The following is a 21,651-nucleotide window of genomic DNA, read 5'->3' on the forward strand; positions in this document are numbered from 1 at the left end:
CAGATATGGGTCCGTACCACGGGGTCCATCCCTCAGGAGAAAACTGCTCCAACCTGGCTCCCCCACGGGCAGCAGCTCCTGCCAGGTCACCTGCTCCTGCGTGGGCTCCTCTCCACGGGCTACAGGTCCGGCCCGGAATCTGCTCCGGCAGGGGTCTTCCACAGGCGGCAGCCTCCATCGGTGCAGGGCCACCTGCTCCACCGTGGTCTCCTCCACGGGCTGCAGCGTGGAACCCTGCTCCACCGTGGTACTCCATGGGCTGCAGGGGGACATCCTGCTTCACCATGGTCCTCACCACAGGCCGCAGGGGACTTCTGCTCCGGCGCCTGGAGCACCTCTCCCCCTCCTTCTACACTGACCTTGGCACCTGCAAGGCTGTTTCTCACTCCCTTGACTCTCCCGGCTGCTGTGTGGCGCAGCGTTTTTTTTCCCTGTCTTAAATATGCTCTCACAGAGGCGCAAAACAACATCGCTTATTGGCTCAGATCTGGAAAACAACGAGGCCCTTCCCAAACATGGGGCAGCTTCTAGATCTTTCTCACAGAAACCACCCCTACTACTAGGGGTGGTTTCTACTGGCCCCCTGCTACCAAACCTTGCCACGTAAACCCACTACAGTGGCCAAGCTTTTCTTGACCTCAGCTGTGTCCAAGTGTCTGGATGTGATGGTATTTCTGGAACTGATGTCTAATTCTAAGGTCTTCACTGCCTTTGCTTAAATGATAAGCAAATGAAATGACACAAGATTACAGAAGCACACAAAGAACTTGTGCTGCTGATAGTTAATTGTTCTCCAGTTACTGCCATATTGCAGTCAGCTTTATTTTTGCTGGAGTACTCATGTATTTCTCTTTCTAGCGAACCAGTAGAACTGCTTAATTATTCCATCATTGTACAGATAGCAAAGGGATGAAGCTAGGCAGATACCTTGTAGATTTGGAAATCTGTGCACTAATGAGATTTTCTGCATGACCAATTTTGGAGAAGTTCTTTTTCTGTACTCAGTTTTACAAGTTAGGCAAAGCCTTCTCTTGATGTTTCACCAGAGAATTGATGTAAAAACTCAGTTCAAAAGATTTCCAATGAAAGTTTGTAAACATATAGAAATGTAAGCACTTGTCAAAGCCATGCCTTCCAGCCCATGATGTACAGCACACAAATATTAAAAGCTAGAGCTGTTGTTTCCTGCGGGGTGGGGGGGGGGGGGTAGGGGGGATGCTGTGGGAAGGTGGGACCCCTGGCTGCCTGCTGCTGGAGAGGCCAGGGTGATGCTGAAGCCAGCGCTGACCTACATGTGGTAACAGCCTGCCCTCAGTTTCTGATGTCTGAACAGACCTTTGGAACCAAAAATTGTAAGGCATCTTCAACAAATACATTGAAATAATGGGGGAAGGGTCTTTCCAGTGCTGCTTCATTTTTGGCTCCAATTTCCTTGGGGTCTTTTCATTAGCAGAATTAACTGGTAAATGGTGTGAGAGTTGGCCAGAAAAGGGGTGGGAGAGGAAGCATCTCTGCACAAGGCACGTGGGCGGCACTCTGCCTGCTCAGGGCATGCTCCCATTAAGCACGTGTAGTGCTGCATCCTGGTGTGCCTCTTCACCAGGGCTGGTGAAGCAAACACAGCCCATGGCTCCTGTCGGCAGAGAACAATTTTAGACTCATCCGTTGAAGCAGCAAGAGATTTCTTGCAACTTTGTAGGGCAGCAAGAATAACTTCAGGTTTTGTTCTTCTTTCATTTTCTTTGCCCATTGTTGGCTTTATACTTTGTTCAAACTTTAGTTATTTTTTCCTAACCCAGCATCTAGATTGCTCTTCTGTGATCTTCTGTTTCATACTCTTCTGAATGTTTATTCTAGCTATCACCTCTTTTTAGTATTGTATTCTTTTTACAGAATGATTGGGTTCCACATTTTGTCTGAAGTTCTGTATGTCATTTTCAGTAATTTCCTCATTTTTTCCAATACCTTTACCTGAGATTTCCAATAGCTCCTCATGGTGTTTCATTTTTCCAGACTTGATTCACTGTCTCCTTTGCCTAATTATTCCATAATGGGATTGCAACATTCATAGGGGGATCAGGGTGGGAGCAATTTCTGTTATTTCTTTATGGTATACTTGTTCTTTGGAGAAAACAGACTTCCATCTCCAGCTCCATCAGATTTTATAAACACTGTGTTAATGAGTGAGAAAAGAAATTGTGTTTGTGCCAACAGTGGGAACAAAATGCTTAATTTTTCCATTAGTCTATCAGGTTAGCTCATGTAAACAACATGATTAAATTTGTCTGCATGCATCATGCTATATAAATAATAATGATAATTAAAAAACCATGCAAAGCCCAAAGATAACAAGATTATGCTAGAGGAGGGCTAGGAGGGGGAAGGAAATATTGAAACAGACTGAATTAATCGGTAAAAGTGACAGCCTGGACATCGGTGACTGGTAGTGCCGCTTTGGGACTGGAAAATGAATGTAGACCAAAAGCAAGTTTCTCCCCAGCATTGGTCTCTGCACTGCTCTCTGTGAAATATCATAGAAAAGAGTAAAAGCTTGAACAAAGGTTTGAATGTTTAAGTGATGTCTAATCCATGTAGTTAGTGTGCTTCTAGGTCAAAATCAAAATATAGGTTAATGGCTTGCAGTTTATCTGTATGGAAGTAATAGCTTGATATAGACTGGAACAGTGAAGATGACAGTAACATGTATATGGGTAAATGTCAGTATTTAACTGGTATTCCTCCCTTGTTTCCTTAAGTTACTTGTACTGGCATGGCCTGAGCTTCTGCTGGGAAGTGTGAACTTGCAAACAAACAGAATCAGAAACAGCGCTCGGCATTGCTGCGGGTTAGTTGATAGCTTATTGCCTTTGTCTGAAATGCAGACCCTGAAGAGGCTGGTGGTGTGGTGTCTCTAACAGCTAAAAAGCCATCACGGAATGTTAGACATTTCTATCTGAAATGAAATTCTAGTACAAAGTCCTTGTTCAAAATATTTCTGATACCAGTTCTAGCCTCGTGCCTGCTTGGCACGTCATGGGCTTTTTGGGAATACAAACAATAGCGAATGGAAGATGGGTACTGACCTTCATCTTGCCCAAGGCTGCCAGCTCTGAAGCATCATCTGGGTGAGATGCTCAGGCTTTTTCATAGTGTATGGCTGTACTCTTCAGGCAATACCCACCTAACAGGGAACATGCTGGCAAGTTACCCTCACCAGTGTCATGGAGGTGTCAGTAAAGCGCATTCCTCCTTCATACAACTCTGTACAATAAATGAGGATGAATATTTATGGGAGAAGGAAGTCTGGAATGTGAGCCTGACTCATCAGATGAATTATCTTTCCCCTTATAGATTGGGTTTACTCTGTAATGTTTGAAGAAACTTCACTTGCAAAACATTCACGGAAGGTGAATGCTGAAGCTGCATTTACCACAATTTCTAGTTACTGACTCTGAGATTTACACACTGAGGAAAAGCACACCATGGAATTGCTTGCACTGATTTTCAATTAGGGAAGACAAATCTTGCCTTGTGAGTGATTAGAAAAAGAGAAAATAAGCAACACAATGAATTTTGAGTACGTTTGATCAGGGCAGTAAAGTAGGTATGAGTTGCTTGTAGATTAGCTGACAAGGAATTGATTGGAATTTGTCACCTGTTGTAAGTTAGGGCGTTGTTCCCTGAGCCTCTGTTCAGTGGAAGATGCAGCAGATCCAGGGCTGCTCATCCTGAAATTCAGGGAGCCCTCATTTGGGGAAGCAGTTTCAAAGAAGTAGAAGACTAAACAAGCAGGCTTAAATTTCCACACGATTACGTGCTTTTCTGAGCTAGTGCCTCTAGAGCTAGCTTTTAGGCAAAATAAGTGGTAACTTAATTTCATGTCTTGAACCTTCAAATGAGATCGCAGAAGGCAGTCTGTGGTTATGAGACTCCTGCATGGACCGAAGATCTGGGCTGCTGCTGAGGACTTTCCATGAGATGCCCCATATAAAGCCTGAGTATCTCGGATAATGTCAGTGATGACTTTACTCACCTGGAGTGGCTCCTTGATTTCTGCCGAACCATGCCCTGCATGCCCTGTGCCTTTTCTGCAGGATTGCCCATCAGAAGCTCCCTGCCTGGCTGGTGACGTGCTTAATGCACAGGGTCACCGTGTCAGCTGCTGAGGGTCCGGAGCCAGTGCCACTCCTGACAGCTGCTTGCAGTGCCATCACCTCAGCCCAAGCCGTGTTCTGGGGATGCTGCCTGAGCCCTGCAGGACAAGCCCCATGCCTTCTGCCCCCCAGCACTGCTCGTGCACCAGCCTGGAGCCGGGAGAGCAGCAGCAGCTCTGGGAGCCTGAATGGGGGGCTCCTGGCCACCACACGGAGCGGTCCCTGGGCACTGGTAGTGCTGCCAAACGTGTGCACAAATTGGAAATAAATTGGAAATTCACAGAATGAAATAATTCACAGGCTACAGTAAATTACAGAGAAGGGGCAGTGCTTTGGCACACACAGGCGAGCAGCTGGTGGATGAGTTCAGCAGAACGGCCTCAATTTCAGATTTTAAGATAAAGCTGCTGGCTGGCATGGAGCTTGGAGGTGGGCTTTTTCACCTCTGCTCCGTTTGCTGATGTCTCCAGCATGCAGAAATAATCATGGGCTCCAAGCTCATCTGAAAGAAACAGCATTAAGTAAAAAGGAAAAAGAGGAGTGTATGAAATTATGGAAATGCACCATTGAAGCATTATGGAAATTGGTGGATATTTGCAATACTATCATTTACTTAATGTCGTGTTGTTCTGATAATAGCTGTATTTCCATTACAGAAAAACAAAAAAGAAGCATAACTTCATGCCGCTTTATCCTTATCTGTTCCCATGAGACCACCTAGATTGTCAGGAAGCTTAATATGCAAATCTAAATGTATATGATTTAGGGGCACAACGGACCACAAGAAATCCATGAGAGCCATTTGAACCGCAGTGACACCATCTGTGATTGCTCAGTGCTTTTGCCTGTGGAATAGGAATAAGGCTGTCCCCAGACTGCAGAACATTACCTGGTCTGCATCAAGGGGAGCTACAATTTTAAACATTTACCATGCACCTACCTTGCAGTGGCACTCATGTTTGCTCCTTGAGTATTGGCAAGGTGAGCAGGAAGGGAAGGATTTTCCTGGGGGTGTGCAGTGCCGGCAGAGACCCCAGCTCCTGACTCACGGTGCTCGTCTTCCCCACTTCATGCTACATGGCATCCTCTCTCCCATAATCACACAGAGTAAATCTGTCTCTCCAAAGGCTTGTCTGGCCGTTCCCCCAGTTTTAAGCTAATGTAACTGAAATGTGAAGGAGGGGAAGACCACAAGTGGGCTTGCTGAGTGTCTTGCTGTCTGACGATTTCTGATTTTGTGCACTTTGAGTCATAGGTTGGTAGGTAGCTTGGCAAATCTCCACAACACACTCATGTGTACCATAAAATTTTGAATTATCTCATTTAGAAGAGGTTCATTAGGAAGATTAATGCGGTGTTATTTTTCTCTCACTCAATGTCCTAGTACAGAGGGGGCACAAGGAATTTTCCCAGCTGTGCACAGCAGTAATTGGCCCTCTCCAGGGTCCCAGCATCACTGCATTGTGATCAGTTAAACTGCTCAGTCTTTGGAAGTGTTATTTGTCAGCTTAATTAACCTTAAAGGAAGCACTTGCTTCAAAATAGGACAACAGTTTTGTTTTTCCCCAAGAAAGAAATAAAGATATTAGTTAAAGTTACCACTGGTAAAGGAGCTCTTAAGGTGGGTTTTAAATGAACCTCTGTGGAGCACAAAATATCCTCTGTGCATCCTGCCCCTCGGGTTCCCTGCTCATTTGTACCCCCCTCTCCTGGGACCTGCCAGCTTCGCCAGGGTCAGATTAGTGTAATTATAAGGTTCTGCAGCATGTTAAATACTGCTACGTGGCACGGGAAGTCCGATGTCTTCATCAAGAAGATGGGGCAGGCTATGAAATAGCTGAATGAGGGCTAGACAGCAGGGCTAAGACATTTGTTTCTTTGGCTGATAGCAGAAGCATTTCAAAATGCCTTAGTGTACTGCTCTGTCAGGGTAAAAAGGTCAGAACAAACCTTAAAATAAAATAAAAAGCCACAATCATTACCATGATGGCAGATTCATCTACAGTTGCCACAGACTGATATGACTACAAAAATCACTTCAAGCCAAGCTAAAAATAGCCAGTGAGGTTTTAGATAGTTTCCACAAATGTTAAATCTGTGGAAGAGCTAGAAACTGATGAGCATGGGCAACCAGGAGATGGAGGTCTCCCTTACGGTGAGGGCTCTTCATGCACGCAAACGCAGATTTCCCTCTCTAGGCAGGGTTGACAAAAGCTTTGGGCCACTTGTTTGACTTTACTGTTGGGAGGAAGAAAAAGTAGTGACAAGAATGATAGCAAGAGGGGATGTGAGCTGGGATTTCCTCTAAAAGGCAACCATTCTGTATAGTTTTGTCTGTTTGCAAAAGTCATTTAAATCAAAAAAAAAAAAAAAAAAAGGCGTTTTTTAACGTATGTTAGAGGGAGAAAGGGGTAACTGCACACTGGCTTAGCAAGGATGTCTTCCAAATGTGAATGGTCAGCAGGAGGAAGGCAGCTGCCTGAGGATCTGTGCCCTGCTCGCGAGGGAGGACTGCTCGCTCTGATCCGGGGAGGGACGGGCTGGGGGCAGGAGCGTGGTCCTGCAGCCAGGGCTGTGAGCATGGGCCAGGATTTGGGAACAGCATAGAACAGAAAAACCCCAACAACCCGAGAGTGATGGGTCTGTGGTTCCACTAAAAGGTCTGCTGCCTGCTTACGGGTGTCTGCAGCTGAGCCCCGGTGTCTGGCAGCAGTGACAGGGTCCGGAGACCTCCTGCTCTACCTGTAGGTGGCTACGGAGGACGGATTAATTGCAATCTCAGGCTGTTCTCGTTATCGCTATGCTATTAATTACGTTAATGATGCATTCATTTAGATTGAAAATATGATACTAGTAAAGTTTAATTAAAAAAATCAATAACTCATTAGCACGTTATTGCTACACCTATATGCGTCACCAGATTAATCTCCTGTGCTGGAGAAGTGATCACACTTCAGTTCTGCGTCGATACGTCTTTGTGCTGGCACTGATTTGTTGGTAGGATAATTGCAAGAGGGGAGTTATTTAGTCACCGCTTTTCTTTAGACAGCAGGCTCCAGACCGAGGGTCAGATCAATTCCTCTCTTTGGTCTAGGCAGAGCTGATGGTAGCCCCAGGTAATATTTATCTTTTCTATTTTTATTCATAGAGAAAATACAGCATTGGTGTTTGCATGGCTAGTTGGAGTTTTGTCTTCTCACAGCACGTGGGAAGGAATAAGACACCGAACTGTTAATTAGTGGCCACAGCTCTGGCACAGAGCCTGGAGCATTCCAGGTAGAGCCGCCTGCCTTGGTGCTGGGGCTGGGCGGCACGGCCAGCTGCTGGCCCCTGCTCCCCCCACAGCCTTGTGCCCTGCCTGGCGGTGCTCTGGTGGCGTGGCTGGGGGCTTAATGCCACTGGGGTTTACGTATGGGGGTGTACGTGCACACGTATATGCACACAGTGTTTTGTATTTCTTAGTGGGACAGATGGGAGAAGGAGCAGCAGCGAACCACTGGAAAGTATCCAAATGTTTAAATGAGAAGTGATCTGAAGAAAGAACATTTCTGAAAATGTCTTTGCTCCTTAGCGGATAAAATACGCTCGTTACTGTTGTGTTCGCATGCATCAGCTCGTATAGTCTTTAATTAAATTATCCCTGACTGATGTAGTGTCATAGTTTCTCAGACAGCAGCTGAAGCTCGTGCTGCAGCACAGAAATCTCGACAGGTGATGGAGGCCGTGGCTGTGCCCAGCACACCGGTAGGTCAGTCCCTGCCTGACCAGCAGCACTGGACACAGGTGTTTCACTGCCATAGCAGAAAACTGGTTTTTGGATGCTGCAAAGAGCACGCTGCGTGGCATCGCTGACCTGCACCATCTCCAACCTAGGCCCATGCCGCAGCTTCCTGGGCTGAGGGGCTGCCCTGGGAGGCTCCAAGGAGGCAGCAGGCTCCTTTTGGGGCTGGGAGTTCTTCCCCTTCAGGGACTGCAGTATGGGCTGCAATCTCTTGGCAAACACTGTGATGATTTATTTTTGAGTTTTCCTTTAGCTACAGTGCAGAGTAGCCAGCTGGTGCTGGGGGGGCTGGTATCACTGCATCTTCTGGAGAGAGCTGGGACCTTCCCTGTCCATCGCTGCTGGCTGCCAGGAGGTCAGAAAGCATTTGGCTGAAATTGTGGCTGATGTTATCTTAACTCATATGTCATGTTTCTTTTTTCCTTACTGATATCTGAGGGTGTTTGCGCGTTAGTGCATGCTGCTGCTGGGTGTGCCCTATTGCCAGGCTGCAACTCGCACAGCAAGTTTCTGAAGCTGTAACAGCGCTAACAATGCCAACAGTGACTCGTTATTAATAACTCTGCTTAGCCAACATGCATTGCTTTTCATTTTCCTTGTGCTGTACGTACATTAACAAATAAATCTCCACAATATCCCAGTGAGAGTGGTAAGTGCTGTTATTTTTGTTTCATGGACAGCAAAATGAGATACAGAGAGGTTAATAGCAAGTCTAATTGGACAATAATTACCCACTTACCACACTGGAAATTAAGAAATAATCCTCCCATTGTCACTACATCAGCAGAACAAGGAGAAAGAAGTACTCACATACTTCTTATGCCACTGTTTAGCCAAACAGTTCACATGCAGAGGGAACGCAAGAGTAGACAAATTGTTCTTTTTTGTTTAACATTTATTTTCCAACACTGGGTAACTTCAGGGTAGAAGACAATTATACAGTTTCCCCTGAAATATATTAGGAGATTTAAGTAAAAGTCAAGCCCTATTTGTAAAATGTATATTTTGGAAAAGAAATGGAAGAAACATGATTTAATTACTGCTGTGGACCATCGTTACTCCATTTTTTTTATTTTTTTTTGGAAGAGGGGAAAAAGTGCAGCAAAAACTTCTGACGTGGGGAAGGCAAGGGAAGGAAGGCAAGCCCAGCTGCTCCTGTGACCGTGCGATAGGTGTGCTAGGTGCTGCGTCCTTGCAGGGGCTGTCCTCCTCCTTGGGTGTGCAGCAGGGGTGTCACACTGATGGTGGCATCGTGTTGTCACCCTAAGGCCTCAGGCAGGCAGCAGTAACAGCCACAGCCAGTGCAGGATGTGAGCATCACGGTGAGGATCACCCAAACTGCCCCAGGGAAGGGGCTGCTGGGCTGGGCATTGCTGCAGCATCTCACCGCAGTGCACCCTTAGCACCCACGGCAGAGCTCTGCTGGGGCTGCCATAGGGACCAGGAGATGAATGCAGCCCCAGACACCACCCCTCTGCTGTGTTTATTTATCCCCCAGATAAACTGAGGGGGGGAAAAGACTTCTGCATTAATGAAATTGATTTTCCTATTTGTTAATGTCAGAACTTAGAGATTTCCTTTCATATCAAATTTCTTCACACATCACTACCAAGGAATAGACCCACGGCTTCCTGAAAAGACAGGAAAGAATTCCCTGATGTCAGTGCTAGCATTTGAGGGGGTGGAATTAAAAAAAAAAAAAATAATAATAATTTTAAAAAGAGATTGAGTGAAGCTTGCCCTGACTCCAGGAGCAGCCTTGTCTTCACAACTGGTCATGTTGCTTTAGCTTTCTGCCCTGCAGGAACTGGGGCGAGGGGCTGAAGGTTGGCTGCGGGGCCGAGGGCTGGCAGTTTGCCTTTCTACCATGCACGGGGGCTCTGCAAGAGACTGACCGGGCTTTGGGGAGGTGGTTTTGGTCTTGCCTCAGTGCAGAGCCACTCTGCTTATAAAAGTCGTGTTCTGGCAGCAGGCAGAGCGTCCGACCCAGTGCATCTCCCTTTGCATCTCTGACTGTCGGGAAAATGGTGTGATCTGTAACTGATCTTTATCTTCCCTCGTTTAAAGGAAAGACACTAACGCCGCTGTTATAGCCTTCACGTAAGCCTACAGCTGACACTTTGTGCATTTTAGTTGCATCAAGACACAAAATAACTGCTCAGAGTCAAAAGGCCCTGAGTTAGGGCTCAGCAAGTAATTGCCAGGTGATAAACTCTTGGTTCTGTGCGCTGGTGGAATTATAAATTTCCAAGGTTTTGTTTGCACAGAGTATTTCCAGTAGAAGTAATCTTTAAGATTTTCGTAGCACTGAACTTTATCAATAGGCCAGTGAGATAATACTTCAAGTTGTGTGTGAGCGGCTCAGGCTGTTGTTTTGGTTTTGTACTTGTTATTAGTCCATTGCGAGAAGTCATAAATCAAGATTTTCTCCAAAAAGCCCTGCACTGACCTCTGATGTAATATCCTGGGTACTGGGGAGGTCAGGTCAGCACCAGGGCGAGGGCTGCAGGTCCACTTTTTGCAGCACTGCCCAGTTTAGAAATCCCTTTCAGTGCTGATATCCACGTGGGCCTTGGCACGTATCCTCACATGTGCCCTGTAAGGAGGACGCACCATGCTCTGCCCAGCTGCCAGGTGTGCCCCGCTTATCTCTGCCCCCCTGCGGGTGCTCACAGCAGCCTGCTGCACGCCAACGGCGCCGTGCGGTGCCCTGTGGAAATCCCAGGGAATGTGCTGCTCCCAAGGAAGGTTTTCTTGTCTGTGATTTATTGTGCTCTACACAGTTTGAGCTGAAGAAGCAGCTACATCTCAGTAGTTTCAGTGGGTATAAAAATAATAAATGCTCAATGAAAATATACGATAGACACGTTTTGGAAATGGATTAGCTGACGGCCCAAGACCTGATCCACAGCAGTGTTGCTAAGGTTGTACTTTATTAGGCACTTCCTCATTGTGGACAGTTAGGGCATTCATTCTAAATGCTGACTTGTTTCTTAAAGCACCTGTCTGTTTCATAATTGCTTTCTGCTTTATATGCAGAAATTTCACCGCGATTCCATATTAAATTGATTCACAGTCCGTTTACTGCACGCTGCCATATGTCTGTGTGCGTATGCAATAGATGTGAGTCTGCCAGTTAAACGCTGATGTTTAACCAATAACTAGAAAGCTATACATAACATCGTTCATTATCTGAGATCTGAACAACGAGATTGAACGTAACTTGAACTTAATTGTTCTATTCATTCTGACCATTCACAATGAAAAAAGTTGGACAAATCGTAATAGTTTGGACAATTGTATCTACACAAATATAAAAGCATACCTATCCTATGGCTAATTTCCAGTGGTAACACTATGTTAATTCATTTTTTCTTAATGTTTAACCTTTCCTCTACAAAGTAAGTAAGGCTATTATACTAATGACAGTCACTATATTAATTTAGTGTTTTGAATATTAGTTCCCTAGTGACCTGATTCAAAACGAATTTTTCTTCCAAATCAGCATTCCTAAAGGTGTTTCGATGGACAATGGAACTCAACTTTTGGTGTTACAAATGAAAACAAACAGTAAGAGATATTGGAAGAAATGTTATATTACATTCTGGTTTCATGTGATGAACTGTAACGGTTGCATACGAGTAGAAATAAATGTCTGCCTGTGCAATTTAGCTACAATTCTCATACCATTTCTACAAAAAAAAAAAAAAAGTAGGATTTGGGTTCTACAGCCACTAAAGCACCAAGATAATTTTATTTAAGTAGCTAGTCCTCCTTGCGTAGGTGTTTCAGGATCACTACTACATAGTTTAATGCGGAATGAAATTTCTTATATGCAATGGCATTTTCCTGATTTTATCAAAAATCTATATTGTACAATGTAAAATTATCATCTTTATCCTGAGGTGAATTGTGTAGCACTAATGTAGTTTTTGATTAAATTATTTAATGATCAATAAATCTACAAAAACCTGTTATTTGCAGTTATTCTATAAAATTGCTCAGTAGGTATACAAACTGTGAGCTCAGACAGGAGATCAGCCTTTTGATGCATCATATTTTGATGGGAATGCTCCTCCAGATAAAAAATGATGGCAAAAATAGATTTTCTGTCATGGGTGGTTTCATTCTTTTTTTTTTTAATGCACTCCAAAGATTTCCATAAGGCATCATCTGCTCTTTAAATGCATATTACAGAACATCAATGAAGCTCCCTGAAAGTCAATATCTTTTGTCGATGAATAAAATATTAAAACTAATGATCTGACCTGTTTTGTATTTAGCTATTGATTCTGCCTCTCTCTCTGGCTTTGTTTTCCTGCCTTCCCCCAAGTTAGGGATTTGGTTCTGTTCCCTTGCAGGGAAGCTGCAGCCGCGTTGCTCATGCTCTGGGGTCCTGTGCCCACCGCTGGGGGCCGGGGCTGGTCTGGGTGGGGGCACCGGGGGCTCTGCCCTGGCAGGCAGCTGCTGCACCCCCCCCTTGCTGCAATCAGGAGGCAAATCGGCTTCAGGGAGGTGGTTGTTCCCATCCTGATGAGTGAATTAAATTACTCTTAAGTTGGCTTATGTGAATCGATCTGTGCAGCGTGGTGCTGGAAAGGCAGGGGCATCCACTTATTTTATTTACAGTGATGCTGCCTGCAGTGGGAAAAGGGTACTTTTATTGTATAGATTTTAATTAAGACTGAAAATAGCCTCTCAATTTTATAGCTAAAATTGGATGGAAAATTCATTTCTGCATGAGTCTGAGCTGCCTGTTTCAGTAATTTGGTTGATTAGAAGTTGAATTGGAGATTGAGGACACCAGTTTACACAAACAGTATTTTAAGTATTTTAATGGCACTAAATAAGTGCCATTGTGAGTAAATTGTGGTAAGTGGCTACAGGGGAGTGAAAGGACGAGAAATGGTGTTGTACCTTCAGTCCTGCTTTCTGAAGGCTGAGCTGTGCATTTCAGCACTAAATGGCAGAACCTGGGGCGCCGTGTGAAATGTTCCTGAATTGCAATCAGTGCTGCTCGGGGTCCCTCCTCCCTCTGGGAACACACTGCTACCCCCAGTTGTGCTCGGTGCTGGAGGAGGCGGTCAGCAGAGAAGGGGGGCAAGGGAAACCCACAGGTGGCACAGGATGCTTGGAAGAACACCTCAACGGTCTGGGAAGCACAGGTCCTGCCCTCGGTCACTGCTGCCACCCTGGGGCATGAGGGACACCCCTGCCCTCTGCTCACGGAGGTGTGCTCTGTGTCCCAGATGGTGTTTAAGCTGTGCAGTTGTGTGGGTCCTGCAGAACAAAGTGATCTTGCAGGTTTCATTTCATCTGCTTGTGTGAAAAACAAAAACAAAACCACAGCATTTACCGCATAGTTTTTGTGTTTCAGTTCTAGAATTTAAAATTCTAGATCACTTACGACGTGACAATACAAGGAAGCACCAACCAGTGACAATAGCAGTGTTTTGCCTTTTCTGCCAAGAATGTAACGTGCAGGAGGCAGGTGCCACAACAGTGGCAGTGCAGAGATGATGGAGTCGCAGCTGGCAAAGCTGAAGGTTTCTCAGAAGAAAAGAATTGCAAGCATCCCAAATGCCACTGGGGAAAGCTGGAAAAGCACCACTTCCTTTCAGATCAAGACAATTTTACTCACATTTTTCAAATAACTCACATGTTAGGTTTTTGTTCATCCTTGTTTCTCTCAGAAAGGACAAGTTGCCATCCAGCACTATCTGCTCTGGCGCAGGGAGCATTATCTTGCTGTGCAGCCTGTCCTGCATTTTCCTAGAGCAGATAAATTAAAGAGGGTTAGTGACTCTCTGTTATTTACATATGTAATGTTTTTGTTTCCACTACACATTCTTTGTCACGAGGCCTAACCAGCCAGGTAATTGCAGATGACTGCTGTTGGCTGTTGTCAGTGTCCAGAGCCATAACCGACTGCTGGGAAGTACAAGACATAATGAAATGGTCAGTAATTCAACCCCAAACATTTCCTCATAGATAATATGCAGATAAGTCCTGAAGTATAAAGCTTTAGGAAAAAACGCCCTAAAGTCAGCCAAAATTACGTTTATCTCACAAAAATATTACTAGAAATCCTTGCTTACTTATCCAAAAGTTGCATTCCTTTATAAATTGTTTGTTTGTTTTGTATACTTCAAGAAAACAATAACACTTGTTTGTTTGGTTAACTTACGTTATTTGGGTCAAGCCTTTCAGTCAAGCAGAACAGTTGTGGAACACAGGATGTTTTTTGAGTGACCGTTGTCTCCCTGGCACAGGGGGTGCTTCAGGTGGCAGCAGCCCATCAGTGCTGTCCTCAGGAGCTCTCGGCTGCCCTGGACTTTCTCCAGGAGCGTGGGAACAAGTTCAGCCCGACATGACTGAGAAGCAGTCCAGAAATATCCTATGGACAGAAGGGATAAGGGCAAGGTTGCTGTTTGGGGGCTTTGGACTCGTTCCCATCTGCTGTCAAGGCATCTCCAGCAGGACTAGCATGTAAAGTGAAGGAGGTAAGATCCATCTTGTAGAAAACAGAGATGTATAGAATGAAAAAGAACTTTTAACTGTAGTCAGTCTTAATTGGTCACTTCAGTTAATCTCTTCTGTTTGACGTGTACCTGATGATCATTATAGCCTGTTTATTTTATCAGGAGTTTAGCATTGGGAAAGCTCTCTTACAAATATGATTAAAGAAAAGCACAGAATGAAGACCGTAAGCTAATGCTCTGCTGCTTAGCTGATAGATAAGAAGACAGAATAAATGTTAACTGCAAATTAATACACAACAGATTTTCAGTATATTGTATCCTGATACATCAAGAAATTTTGCTTACTTGTAGACATGAAATTCACTAGCTTACCACTTGGAAAAAATAATTGCACTACTCATACTTATTTATACATTTACAGCTTGCTAGAAATCATTTCTTTCTCCACCACTCACTCACAGAGCTCTTTGAAGATTTCCTGTTATTTCTGTGTATCAGCAGTACTGTAGTTACTGGGGGAATGTATTCCTGCAGGGTCCCATAACCATGCAGGAACAGAACCAGAACGATGCAGAACCAACGTGCTTCTTCCCAGACCCATCCAATGGCCATTACACAACACAAATGAGGAGAAATAATAATAATACAGTATTAAACACTCAAACGCTTGAATCGAGATTCTTCTTCTGCTGCTGCTAACGAGGTTTCTGTAGGAGGGTCCTTTTGCTTTCGGGCAGGGTTGCTGTGAGGTTGCAGCCTGGCTTCCCAGCCAGAGGCGAGGCTGGCGCCGTGCCCCGCGGGCCTCCCACGCCTGCCTCCATCTGCCGCCAGCCGGCCGCTTGTGGGGCGACTGCACTGAGCACAGGAAAGATCGAACCTTTGCTGCCCTGAAAAGCACCTAAGTCAGAAGGTGCAAGTCAGAATTTAGCCCTTCTGCATTCTACAGTAATTAAGGAAACCTTAAAAAAATGAATTTGTCATCAATTCTGGATGAAATGAGGGATAACAGCTGAAAGTTTCTTTTAATCACAATTTATTCTCCCAGCAAACTGCAGAAATAGGATTTTTTCCTGTACAAATAGAACTATTTTTTCTTGCTTTTATTAGAAGCATCAGGAATTGGTTTGAGTGAAAATTATTATAAAGACCTTAGTTACATCCTTCAAAAAATTTTAATGAAGACTTTCAGAAAAATCAAAACCTTGCTGACTAAAGAGCATGAAGCAGAACATTTGGGTGAGAAAAATGAGTATCATCCAAGTATTTGGGGAAGAAAGATGATACTGTGACATCCCAATACAAGTATATACAAGTATTGGGATGTTATATCTGTAAAAATATATCAATGGCCTAATAAAAAACCCCACATATAAGGGTGGAGTAGGTATTCCCAAAGCATCACAACATATACAATATAATACAGCAGACTGTATCTGGCTGTCTGCAGACTAGCAGGAAAGAGGCAGCTGTATATACAGTCATATGAACTTAAATTAAAAAAAGACAGAGCAGGATGAAATAGGAAAAGGACTGCTATGGTTAACACAGATTGAGCAGATAAGAACAGCTCCGGTATCACAACAGTGCTGGAGCAGAACACAAAATGGATGGTGGGGTAAGAAAGTTCAAATGCCATCTCTAGCAGATGTTAGGAGCTGATTGGGATGTGGGAATTACCCCTTTGGTGGAAAAATCAATAAGAAGAGCCAGGAAGAAGGGAATTATTGGACCACAGAATCAGAAGAACATAAATTTTCCAGTCCCAGGTAGCCCATCTGTGTTTGATAAATTCCTAATGAGTTTGTCCCTTTGGCTTTGCCAGCACCAATGCTTTTATTTATCTCATCTTCAGGGTTGCTTTCCAGGTGATCTGAAAGAAAACAGCGATGATAATTAGTACACAGTTTGTCTATAACATTTCTTACATTCAGCTCTCAGTGATTGCAAAGTGGCACCATCTCGGCAGAGGGAGAGCTGGGATGGACACTGGGAGGGAAGGATGGGAGCCAGGACCTGTGCAGCCCACATCCCGCGGAGCTGCCCCGTGCTGTGATGTCTCACCACACCAGCCTCCATCCTCGTTTCACCTCTCCTGTAGGAATGCTCCGAAAGCTGAAGGGAAGGGCTGGGCCCGTACCTATCAGAGGTAATGTTCTCTTACGTTCACCCAGCGGTTATGTACCATTTTCCATATTCTGCTTATTTTCCCTGTGAAGTTCGCAAAGCATCGTGCAGAGCTGCTCACCTATGGCCCTCGGTGTCAGGAAGAACTCCTGGAGCCTGGGCAGAGGAAAAATGGGATCATTAGAAGGTGCGTGTAGGGCTGAGCTCATGGATTTGCAGCCGTGCTTCTTGTCAGGGACTGGGTTAACTGGAGGCAGTGCTGGGAGGAGGCAAGAGGGACGGCCTCCTGCAACAGGGAGCAGCAGCACCGTTCGGTACCGCTCTGAGACTGCAAAACAGGGACCCTCCTCCCCTTTTGCCCGTGGTAAGTTGAATGCAGCTTTCCCCGTTTCACACAAGGATATTAAGAAACAAATTAGCCTAGAAACTTCAATTAGTCGTAATCCCAACGAGGCCCCCGGGAAGAGGTAACCAGGCAAACAAACTTCTTAACATTTCCCCAGCCAGGCCAGCTGGCAGGACGGCACTCTCCAGAAAATTAATCAAATCAGTTGCCCAGAGAAAATTGCTCAGCCCAGGACCACTTCCTCGTTGTTTACAGGAACTTCTGCCAGGTGGTGATGTTATTCATGCAGTGCAGGTGAGTGGGAAAATATAAATCATACCAATAACAGTGGGTTTGTACTGCCCCACTGAAGAGCTTTTGTGCCTTGTAGACTAAGTGGAGCTTTAGTAGCTGCGTAGCTATTTCAGAAAATCAGCGCTGGCAGGACTTTGGCATTTTGTGGCACAACTGATCTGAATGCTTTGGAGGTTTTGGGGTATCACCTGGAACTTCTAGTGTGAGAAGATTTAAGATCATACACCAACCTAGTGTGCTTTGGCATATTTTATTTATCAGTTCTCCTGTTCCAAACATGGTGGAGCTAGAGAAAATTACAAATTATCTGTATTTGTCTTGTACAGCAGAAGATCATGGGTACAGAGCTTAGAACCACAACAAAACCCCAGGCTGCAAAGTACTGTCCCCTCCCTGGGAACCCCTCTCCAGGTATGTCTCCGCAGTGCACAAGACCCTGTGAGGTGGCGATACCTGTGACTACCTTTGGCTGTGAGAGTAGTGCTCATCTTTCAAGATGTGACCCAAATGAGAGTGGAGAGGAATGCTGGCTGTAACACAGCTGATAAGGTTTACTCGTGTACTTTACTGTTTGGGATTTTGCTGGTAATTATTGGAGTGAGATAAAAGTGTTCCAGGAAAAAGAGGGATGGGAGAAAAAAAAAAAATCCAAACTGCAAATAAGCAGAGGGGTATCGTAGTTTTACAGATGCACATAATATTGATCAAAATGCCACTTGCACAACCTGGCTGGTACCTCCAAATTACGCAGTTTCCCTGAGCTTACAGACTGCATAAAATACATTTGATGGAGTCACCAGTTTGTGGATGCAGGAGGCTTAAGAACTGGAGTACAGAACATATATGCCTGATGTCTATACAGTATATACACGCCTGAAGCAGGTTATGAGATCAAGAAAGGGAAAGTTATCCATTTCATCAGAGTTACTATTATTAATTTTTATGACTTAGTAGGTGGAATCTTCAAAGTAAATCCTGATGCTTTCCGGAGCCCAGCCTGGAGCTGGCAGCAGAGCAGCCCTTGGCCCTGGGCGCTTGTTAGTGCTTTGTGGTCTCATGTGCAGAGCTACCATTACTTCTGTCTGAACAAAAGGCACAGATTTTCCTGGCCTTCTCTAATGCTAACCTAGTGCTCCTTTTATACATTTTATATAAGGATAATAATTCTTGAGGAGGGGCTGGTGTAGACAACTTCCAGACATCCCTTCCAACCTCAGCTGTTCCGTGCCTGTGAGCCCTGGCTTCAATGCGAAGCCGCTCTTCTCTTCTGCAAGCCGTGGGGACATTACCATGCTGGGTGTGTGTCCTCCTGCAGCTCGTTGTGGTGGGGATGAACCACACATTCAGAAAGCACTTAGGTTCAATTTTAATCTATTCTCTGTAATCATTAACAATGATTTCTAATCGGAATGACATCTACTGATGGATGGTAATAGTTGCCCAGAACTGAAATGGATACTTACAGAAATCTTTAGTTCAATCCTTATTAAAACATCAGCGACTGCCAATTTTTAATACACATTTTCAATCGTGAAAATTGTTGCTATATGAATTATACTCAAGCCCTAATATGCCCAACCTAGGACAAAATATATTGGAAAATATATTTAAAGCTATTGCTTGGACTACAGCCTAATACATCTTACCTATAATAATTGCTTTCTCTGAATAGATTTGGTCACACAAGAAACATTACTGAATTTTAGCAGAGAAAAATGGAAACAAAGAACAGTCTTTTTTCACTCTATTTTTATTTCAGTGTGCATCAGATCCTGGTTTTATAACTTATTAATGATAAATTGATCTCAGGAGATATTAACTCTGTATTTACAGAGTGTTTAGACATGCTGGGGGCTGTTTTAAATGTACCAGCTGCTCAGCACTGATTTAAGCACACAGATGTTCCTATTAGCATAACATTCAAATTCGATGCCCTTCTTATCTGCATCCTCCAAGCGCACAAAAGCAACAGCAGCCGTAGCGGGGGATGCGTGCAGGAGGAAGCCCCTTCCCCCTCTGCAGCCTGCTCCCAGCTGGGCCTGCGAGGCGATGCTCGGTGCCATGGTCCCACCGTGGCCCTCTGGTCCCCTCCTGTAGGCGGCTGTCCTGGGGCACCCATGGGCTCCCAGCACGTGCTCCTGGAACCTGGCACTGGCCCGGGCTCAGCTCGGTGCAGGCGTGCTTCCTGCTGCTTGCACCGCTCGGGCTGTGCTGTCCTTTGAGGTGCTGCTCGCAGCTCTGTTCTTGCTTTTGCTGTGTGTTTTAGAGGCAGAGGCTGTAATGGGAACTAATGTGAGTTGTCTTTGAACCAAAGGAACTGCGTGTAATGACAGCAAATTGGTGTCTGGCTCAGTGAATTGCACGTTACGGAAATGTGCCTGAATCCTTGCCCAGGACTGGGGCTCCACGCAGCTCCTGAAAAGGTCAGGTCCCAGCCTGGCGTGGCTCTGCCCTGGCATGTCCACTGCTGCGGGAGGCAGAGCCATTTCCTCCGCAGCGAGGCAGCAGGCGTTTCGCAGCATTTCTGAATAAGCTCCGAGTTCTCCCAGGTTTCACAGCAATCTTCAGAGTAAAAAAAAAAAAAAAGTTCATTTAACTTTTCTTTCCTTATTAGCTATTTTTAAAATATGCTTTCTGTGGTTAATCACAATGAAAATTACAGCAATTATGACATACTTATAAAGTAAATGTTATCACAGGGGCTATAAAGTCTTCACGCAGAGGGCTGCTCGCTCCAGGTAGCAGAGGTGGGAGAAGAACCCTGCATGTCTTTCTCATTGTTTTTTGCTATTCCTACACGGTTTTCTGGAGAAAGAAATATCTTCTGTTTATTTTCAGTCCATCCATGAACAGGAATTTTATTAAATTCCACCAGAAAACCTCCCTTTGTTTCAGCCTAAACCCACCACACCTCCATGCTCTAAATAAAGAGCTGGACTTGGAATATTTTAGGCCAATATCTATTTTTTTGTTTTTGTTTTGTTTTGTTTTTTGGAGGGGAGGGGGATTAATTTTACCTTCCACTTTTCTTTCTGTTAAACAGCTTTGGTCTCCAGCCACTTTCTCGCTGGGATGTTTTACGTGTACGATTTTCCACATGTATATTTTTGTTCCTTTTTCCCAGCAGCAGCTTTGAGCAATACCTCGTAGCAGTTGATGCCTGCATTTTAATGCTTTGTGGGCTTAGGCAGTATGCTTTCAATAACAAGAAGCTTTGCTCAAGAGATCAGGACCATACGAGGAACACAGAAAGGAGAATTGTTTGCTGGCTCCTTGCAGCCCCATAAGAACCATCCAGCTCCCCAGTAGAAATATGAAGTAATGCCAGCAGCAGAACTGGAAATGGCTTCAAAGTCCAACTCATCTCTTGTCGAAGATGAGGAAAATATTGCAAAGAAAATATCAAAGGCTCAAGAAGGATTTTCCTAGGCACTTTGTTACAGAAGTCTTTACCACCCCCTGCAGAGGCAGTCAAGACTAATGGGAACATTAGTACAGCAGAAGACTGCATATCAAAAGAGTCCCTGGAGCAAATAACACCCAGGAACTAGAGCATCACTGGCACTGTACTCCAAACCACCACCCCCTGTCGCAGAAATGAGTAAAAGGGTCATAAACAGCAGAGACAAAATTTTTGCCTTGTGACTGCAAATAAGCACCCAGCAGAGCTGTTAAAAGTTGCTTGCTGAAGAGAAAAATATGATTCTTCCAGTTTTATGGGCCATGTTCAGATAGCTCTTACTCCAATGCCATAAATCCAATTTTCACATAGATTAAACAAAAAGCCATCACGGGCTCTGCCGAATAACACACGGGGTTGCTGTGCCTCTGCTGTGTGGCGTGCAGCGAGTCCACCCTCATCTGCTCCCACGGCCGGCTCGGCGATGCCCTGGCACCGTGGCGGCAGCGGTTGGCAGCACCACAGGCTTGCCTCGGCCGCGTGCTTTGCAGCGATGCCACCCGCTCTGAGGGGGAGAAATACCACAAACACCCCTACACGCACTGCTGGGGCAGACCAGTTCTTGCATAAAGACTTACTTGAATCATTTAAAAAAAAAAAAAAAAAAAAAAAAAGAGCAGCTTATAATAGATTTTAAGCTAAAAATATGGAGCCAGAAGTAGCTTGAGGAATGCCTGATTCCCCTGGAACAGCCCTGAGAGATGTAGCTCTCCAAGGGATGTGGAGACAGGAGCACATGAATGCCTCCCGTAGCATTTCTTAGCAATGTAGCCGGTGTATCTCTGTGCCCTGGTGGCAGTAGCTCACAGAACGCTTGGGTTCAGCTGTGGTCACAAAACTGGGGATCCTCCCAGGGTCTGGCTGCTGTGCTCCTGGGGAAGGGCTGCTTTGCAAAAAGTGTTTTTTCCAGGAGTAGCATTCAACACTGGTGCCCTTCTGGAAAATCCCAATGTCCTGGCTGGTCTCCCAGGTACTCTGATTTTTGCTGGTATCTCATTAAGTGTGAATAG

At 44.9% G+C, this 21,651-nt stretch overlaps 2 long non-coding RNA genes across 4 annotated transcripts in view; one reads left to right on the top strand and one right to left on the bottom strand.

Moving 5' to 3' along the window:
* Positions 1–21,651, top strand: part of LOC137864298 (uncharacterized) — a 71,279-nt gene that overhangs the window by 31,303 nt on the left and 18,325 nt on the right. For all 3 annotated transcript variants that reach the window (XR_011101408.1, XR_011101409.1, XR_011101410.1), the window contains exon 2: positions 14,208–14,438. This is a non-coding gene — a long non-coding RNA (uncharacterized lncRNA). The remainder of the gene's footprint in view (positions 1–14,207; positions 14,439–21,651) is intronic.
* LOC137864299 (uncharacterized) lies at positions 11,369–15,220 on the bottom strand. The gene is made up of 3 exons (XR_011101412.1): positions 14,877–15,220; positions 14,123–14,332; positions 11,369–13,707 (listed from the first exon to the last, which is right to left on the bottom strand). It is a non-coding gene; the product is annotated as an uncharacterized lncRNA (long non-coding RNA).

Source organism: Anas acuta, chromosome 14, assembly GCF_963932015.1.
Source record: "Anas acuta chromosome 14, bAnaAcu1.1, whole genome shotgun sequence".
In the NCBI taxonomy this organism is placed as follows: Eukaryota; Metazoa; Chordata; class Aves; order Anseriformes; family Anatidae; genus Anas; species Anas acuta.